A 7,654-nucleotide genomic window follows, 5' to 3' on the forward strand; every position below is an offset into this window, starting at 1 on the left:
GCCCCTGAAGAACTTTTTTAAAAACTAAACTTACAAGGGCGCCTGGGTGGCTCTGTTGGTTAGGTGGCTGACATCAGCTCAGGTCATGATGTCGCAGTTCGTGGGCTCTGTGCTGACATTTCGGAGCCTGGAGCCTGCTTGGGATTCTGTGTCTCCCTCTCTCTCTGCCCCTCCCCCACTCGTACTCTGTCTCCTCTCTCTCAAAAATAAATAAACATTTTTAAAAAGTTAAAAATAAGTAAAACTAAAGTTACAAATCTAAGTACTTAAAAAAACACTCCTTATGACAGGATCAACCAAATGTGGCCCATCACCTGTTTCTGTATGGCCTCTGAACAAAGCCTGGTTTTTACATTTTTAAATGGTTGAAAAAATAATCAAAGAAGTATAATATTCTGTGACATGTGAAAATTATATGAAATTCAGATTTTAGTGACCATAAATAAACTTTAATTGGAACAGAGCCCATGCTCATTCGTTGAAGTATTGTCCATGGTTTTTTATAGCAGAATCACGTAGCTGTGACAGAGACATATGGCCCACAAAGTCTAGTATTTACCATTCTAGCCCTTTACAGAGAAAGTTTGCCACCTTCTCCCTTAAGAGACCATACGTTTATTCTAATGATACTACAAATTAGGAAAATATTTCCGAAAGTCCATTTTTGAAAATGCTTTCAAAGCCATACCACATTCTTTTGAGTTTCCTCAGTGATGGCAAACCTTCATTCTTTGGGGATGAATATGAATTTTGGAGATGGCTAAGCCACTTGGAGCCAAAATTGAGTAAGGTTGGTTATGAAGATGAATCAACCAACAAACATTTATTAATAATCCATATTTATGGGAAGTGAAGATCTCTTCGGAAAAAAAAGCACTTTCTCTGACTTCCAAGAGCTAACACTTGAGTGAGGGTATAGTCATATGCTTTCATAGGTTTGACTCAAGCTAAATTGGCAATATATGCACAGAAATAGAAAGTACAGAGGAGGAAAAATAATTCTGTAATAAAACTAGAAGGTCTACATTCTTGTATGGCTGTGAATTTGCTATAAAGTTGTTTCATTTGTTTGTTTGTTTGCTTTAACAAACAGGAACTCCAATAATACCTCAGGCAATACACTTCTGGAATAAATGAGTGACTCCGAATAAGATTTTATTTTACTATTTTATGTTTTTAAGATTTTATTTTGAAGTAAATCTCTACACCCAACATGGGGCCCAAACTCACAACCCTGAGATCAAGAATCGTATCGTATGCTCTACCAACTGCGCCAGCTGGCATTCCCCTTTCAAATAAAATTTTATTTTTAAATTTTTTTTTAACGTTTATTTATTTTTGAGACAGAGAGAGACAGAGCATGAACGGGGGAGGGGCAGAGAGAGAGGAAGACACAGAATCAGAAGCAGGCTCCAGGCTCTGAGCAGTCAGCACAGAGCCCGACGCGGGGCTCGAACTCACATACCGCGAGATCGTGACCTGAGCTGAAGTCGGACGCTTAACCGACTGAGCCACCCAGGCGCCCCTCAAATAAAATTTTAAAAGAACAGGATTCACTGGGGCACAAGAGTTGGTTTAAAACCCATTAAAACCCATCGTACTGATTTATAATCACAATGTCTAACACGAAATTATCATCAATCAATCAATCTTCCGCTCCTGCAAAGGACACCATTTATCCCTGGCCCTCTTCTCTTCTAATTCCACATGCTCTCCCTGAGCAATTTCCTCTGCTCTTAAGGCTTCAAATACCACTTACTGGCTAACTCTGAAATCTGGATCACCAATCTCAGCCTCCCTCCCGGGCTCTGGATCCTCCCGACCCGACATCTCTACCTGAATGCTCCAGACAGACACACTTCAAACTCAACGTGTTCAACACTGAAACAGTGATCTTCCTCTCACATTAAAAAATAAAACAAGTTCTTCTACCCACGGTTTCCCAAACTAAGAAACTAAGCCATTTACTTTTTCTGTTCACCTTCAAAGCCAATCACTTTTGAGGCCCCTGTAAATTCTACATCTTGACATGTCCTCTCCTCTTCTCTATTATGATTTCCCCACTCCAGGCCCTAACCTCTCTTATCTGGACGATTTCAATAGCGTTAAGCCTTCTAACTTATCTCTTTATCTTCTGCCTCTCTCCATCCCATCCAGCCTCCACACCGTACCACCATATTATCTTTCCTAATTACCTACCATCTTTCGCTGGCTCTCCATTGTCTTTAGAATCGAGTCCAAAGTCCCTAACATGATACAGAAACTCTCCACTGCGTGGCACCAGCCAACTTCTTTTTTCTGAGTCCTAACTTTTTATTTAGCTAAATCTGTATGTTGTTTTAGGACACGTCTTGTACTTCAAAGTATTAAAACAGCTTTTAACACCATATTCTATAGTGAAACACTTTGCCAAACCGGACAAGTCTTCGTTATTCCCAAGGAGAGTCACTGAAACCCCACACTCACCTCATTTCTAGCAATTTCAGCGACCCTAATGCCACCATAATCAAACTCAGCAATTTTCTTTTTCCAGCTTGGTTCCAGGCACCATCCCCTTTAGCCCAGCCTCTCATCTTCATACACTCTCATCTTTAGGCAATAAACTACAATACATCCCTCACACATACCATAAACTTCCACATAATATTCTTGTTTTCATCCATATCTTCTAATTCCTTCCTCAACTCAGTTAACTGCTATTCATCCTGCAAAGCCAAATTCAAATATGGTATCTTCTCTCTAATCTTCCTCCCTATCACACACAGAATTATTTTCCCTCATCACTATTCCCACTAAATTCTGTCTCAATCTCTGTTATAACTCTTATCACACTGAAATTGTAGGGACTTATTTCCATGTCTGCTTATATGCTTTTTGAAACATTTTTTTTTTTTTAATTTTAGAGAGAGAAAGAGAGTGCAAGCAGGGGACAGGGCAGAGGGGGAGAGAGAGAATCTTAACCAGGCTCCCCGTGCAGTGCGGAGCCGGACTCGGGGCTCAATCCCAAGATCCTGGGATCATGATCTGAGCCAAAATCAAGAGTCAGTCATTTAACCGACTGAGCCACCCAGCCATCTCTGGTTATAAGCTTTTTGAAGGCAGGGAAGCATTTTTTTTTTTTTTTTCTTAAATCTAACATTTCACTTTTGGTCTGAGAACAGATATTTTAAACTCCTTGTTGAAAAATAATCACCTGTTCTATTATTAAGATAATACCATAATTGTAGTAACTGAGTGACTGAGAGTTTAGAAACAAAAAGAATCCCGAGTCATTCACCAGGGTGGGGGGAAAATGGTCTTATATACAAAGTATAATTAAACTGTAGCTTGGACAAGCTTTCATCTACATCTTGCAATACCAGTTTCTTTCTCTCTCTTTGCTTCTTTTTTGAAGAAGTTCTTTACAGAGAACTCTCTTTTAAATACACATTGGATTGGATTTGTATTCCACTCACAGAATTTGAAACTCAGTATAATGCAGAGGTTGAGATCAGGATTTCTGGAGTCTAACTGTCTGGCTCGAATGCTAGCTTTGCTGCCTAGGCTGTTTGACAGGGGCGTTACTCAACCTCTATGTCTTTCAATGAGGAGACCAAAATAATGACACCCCTCATGGTGCTGTTTTAAGGATTAAATAAATAATGCACGTAAAGAATTTAGAACACTGCCCGGCTCAAAGTAGGTCCCAATAAATGCTGACTGATGTTATCATCAGTTTTAAAAACAGCTTTCTTACTACTTATTTTAGCCCACTTGGTAGAGTGCAATCTCCTAGAAGGAAGGAATTATATTCTTCTCATACCCAAATACAATGTAAGTGCTAAAACGGTGCCCTGGAATATAGCAAGTGCTCAATAAATAATGTGACAGTAAGGCTTCAGACCTCCAAAATCAACAAATTACAAATCACAGCAAAATTTATATAGAGAGTACATATTTAAAACATTTAAAATTGTTTTAAGTAGTTTCAAAACACCTATCTTCCACTGAACTGCTGAAACATAAAACTTTTAAAGCAACACACAAATTATATTCACTGGGAACCTTCCCTCTACTCCATCTGATTTGCTTTTAGTCTCCAGTGGTCTAAAATTCTTGTCTATAAGACACGCTACAGATCATTTAAAATATAATTTCCAGGTTTAGAAAACTGTCTATTGTCACATCAAAAAAAAATAATATTCTTCCTTTATATCTGCATTTTAAAAAATCTATTGCCATACTCAATATTAAAAAAAACCCTAATGAAAGGCCAAGAGGCACAATTACTATATTTCCAGGTTTCTACCTGGGAAACTACTTCAGAACCACCTACAAATATCCTCAGTAAGTCTGATGGTAACAAATTGCTATTCCCTTTTTTTTATTTCCGTTCTCCCCCTAAAACCCCTTATACATTCACATATCCATGGAAAAGAACGCAAGTGTCTATAATAAATGTACAAAAAAATACAGCTACATAGTAATTTTGTTTTGAAGGACTTAAATCTTAAAAAAGCAAATGAAAGTCTTGATTTGAAGCCATACTCCCAGCTTACTTTACCAGGTAACTTAAACTAGAACTACTTACCTAAAGCAAAAAAGTAAATTATGTATTCGATTGCTACCTAACTTCATGATAAATAATTCAGTAACAATGTATAGATAATATGTGCTATTCTGGAAAAAATTTATTAATCAGTTAAAAATGGACCACACTTCAAGCAATGGCGATTCTGGGGGAAAAAAAAAAAAAAAAAAAAAAAAAAAGGAGCTTAAACAATTTACGCAGAAAACAAAGATTTAAGACTTTTATCTAAAACACTGGAGGTGAATCATTAGCCTCGGGGTAAAGATTTACATAGTGCCTACTATGTGTCTGGCGTTTAGTAGTTTCTTTACAGAACATGCATGCTGCTGATGCATCAATTACAGTACGTAACATTTACAGACGACTCTCACTCATCTCCTTTGGCTCTCAACACCCCTGGGCGCGAGCGTCCCAGTTTCACAGTTTTGACTGAGGTATCACATGTGTTATGTGGGTCCTGGCGGAGACTCCAGCCCTTGACTCACAATCTAATCATCCTCTGCTATACTAGTTACTCAAAAGTTCTTAGATGTCCCACTGTCCGATTTTAAAATCAAAATCCTACTTGACGGCTTTCAATATTGTGCTCCTCAGATTCTGTTAAGAATCGAAACACACACAAATGTTTAAAAGTCCACGGTCTCAGCCTGTGGACGTTCAAACTCGCCGGCCAGTCCCGGCGACAGCCCCGCGTTTCCTCCTGGATGGCGCGCTCCCTCTCCCGTCCCTAAGACTGCCGAGCGCCCCCGACCCCTGGTCTCGGGCCCCGAGGTGAGCGGCGGAGAGACGCCTTGCCAGGCTCCGCCACAGCCACCGCGGCCCACCAGCCGGGCTCCCGACGCCAGTCGTCGCCCGGCTCGGGTCCGACCCTCGCGTGTCCCTCCGGGCAGGGGAGGCGCCCAGACTGCGGGGCCCGGCCGACACCTCCGCGCGTCCCGGCTCCCGCACTGCCAGCCCCGCTGCCCCGCTTCCGACGCCCAGCATGCGACACGCACCGCCTCGAGGGACCGAGGCACCCGCCTTAGAGCCCGCCCAGGATCGCCCCGCACCTACCTGCCTTCGACCTCCACGTAGCCCCCACGGCCGGGTTGCGAGGTTCTCGCTCTCTCCGCGGAGGCGCCAGCTCTCGGCGCTAGCACTCGGGGTCGGCTGCGCCCCGCCCCCGCAGGCCCAGTCGAAGGCCCCGCCCAGCCCGGCCGCGGCCCCACCCCGCCCGGAAAAGCCGGGTTCTTATTGGCTCCTCTTCCCACCCTTCACGCTCCGGCCCGCCCCCGGCACCGCCCGGGAACCGTCGAGCGGGGAACCGCCCGCGTTCCAGTCGGCCCGGGGGCCAGAACCTTGTCCCGCGGACCTTAAGCGCCCGGACGCCGGCCGAGATCTCAAGCCAAAGCCCCATTGCAGTAGCCGTGCCTGCGGTCCTATTGACCCCACGGCGATGGACCTGAATTTGCATGAAGGTTGACTCTTTACGGCCACCTAGTTTAATCGAGGAATCCAAATGAAACCTCACTCAAGGAAGCCATAAAATTATCTCTTGCCATTGCAGTCCAGTGCCAACTTGAAACGTACACAGATGCAAAAAACGCTCCGAACACCTGAGGTTTGAAATCCCAGAGCAAGGCGCCTTTGATACTCCCAGTGCCTGAGGTCGGCCCCCACGCCCTGTTGTGACACACATGCCTAAGCACTACGCCTGCAACACGCTCACACTCAGGTATGTGCATGGCGCTGTGCCTACTGCGAGCAGCAGCCCAGTTTCACCAAGGCTGCGAGTCAGGATGAGTTGAGCCTGTTTCCCAGGCACTCGCCAACCACCCCACCCCACCTCGTCCCGCCCCATTCCACCCCACCCCACCCCACCGCTCCCCACCAGAGCCTCTTGGGTTTGACCAAAATCTTCCCACATCTGTTCACAGAGAGGTACCAAAATAGAAGACTGCCAGAAAGAGGTGTTTCGTTACACATCGCAGATGACTGTCACAAGCCAATTTAGCCAAAGCAGTAAAAGCCGCATATCCCACACCGTTGTGAAACCATGAGTTGTGGACAATGAAACAGGAATTGCCTTCTATAATGGGGGGGGGGGGGGGGGGTGGAGGAGGGAGAGTAATGACAAGACATTTTTAAAAATCGTGTTTCACTGAGGAAAAAAAACGTCAATATATTTTGCAGTAAATTTTGAGCAGTGATCTTTATGGACTACCCCCCTCAACCCCACCTCCATACTTCTATATTTAGAAAACTTCTCAAACAACTGTCTAAGATGAAATTTTAAGCTAGAATAGTGTGGTTTTAAATTTTATTTCAAAATTCAAATTGATTTCAGAGTTCAAACTTTACATTCAGGAAGATTATGTGGCAAAATGAGGCAGATTGAATTCCAAATCTGGCATGGTTTCTATGTCTGTAATAAATGAATTAACATGTATGTATTCTACTGCCCTCTCATGGGTGATCTGGAGATATAGCTAATGGTAGTTAATGCCTTTTAAATCTGAGAATAGAATGTTTAATTTAGCAATCTCTATTATTTTGATGATATAAAGGACAAGGTAGAAATAAAATCAGGTTCTCTAAGGGACTTATAAATACTCAGCAAACAGAAGTTCAACTTCAGAAACCAGGGAGAGGATTCTTATACTAGGGCTAGTATAAACACGCTGTCAGGATCACACCCATGCTTATAGCTACCTGTGTAGAATGTGGAAACATGCAGGAATTTGCCTTTATTTTTGTTTTTCCATTTGAGAAGTCATTACTTCCTGAGGTGTTTCACAAAATGTTCTTTTTCACATTTGTATCCACTCACTCTATCATTTCACACTGTGAACAACAGGAGAGTAGGAATGAAATCTTATTCTTTACACCTTTGCTGCCTAGAATACTACCTGATACTTGAGCAGTTCATCAGTAATTGTTTATTTAATAAGTTAAATGAACTATCAGCCCAGCCACCAGATGGCAACACAGTTGTACATGTAGAAGGATAGTCTAGCTAATTGGAATTCTACCTGGCCTTGAGTAACAGATAGGTTCCTAAAAAGTTATTTAAAATGTACAATGACAGCTGGCTATAACTTTATT

The 7,654-nt window shown here is 42.7% G+C and overlaps 1 protein-coding gene across 2 annotated transcripts in view; it reads right to left on the reverse strand.

Annotated features, from left to right (window-relative positions):
• The window catches only part of DENND2C (DENN domain containing 2C), an 89,534-nt gene extending 83,845 nt beyond the window's left edge, over positions 1-5,689 (reverse strand). For both annotated transcript variants that reach the window (XM_042953531.1, XM_042953529.1), the window contains exon 1: positions 5,624-5,689. The gene's annotated coding sequence lies outside the window, so the exon portion shown is untranslated. The remainder of the gene's footprint in view (positions 1-5,623) is intronic.
• Between the last annotated feature and the right edge of the window lie 1,965 nt (positions 5,690-7,654).

Source organism: Panthera leo, chromosome C1 (assembly GCF_018350215.1).
Source record: "Panthera leo isolate Ple1 chromosome C1, P.leo_Ple1_pat1.1, whole genome shotgun sequence".
Taxonomy (NCBI): Eukaryota; Metazoa; Chordata; class Mammalia; order Carnivora; family Felidae; genus Panthera; species Panthera leo.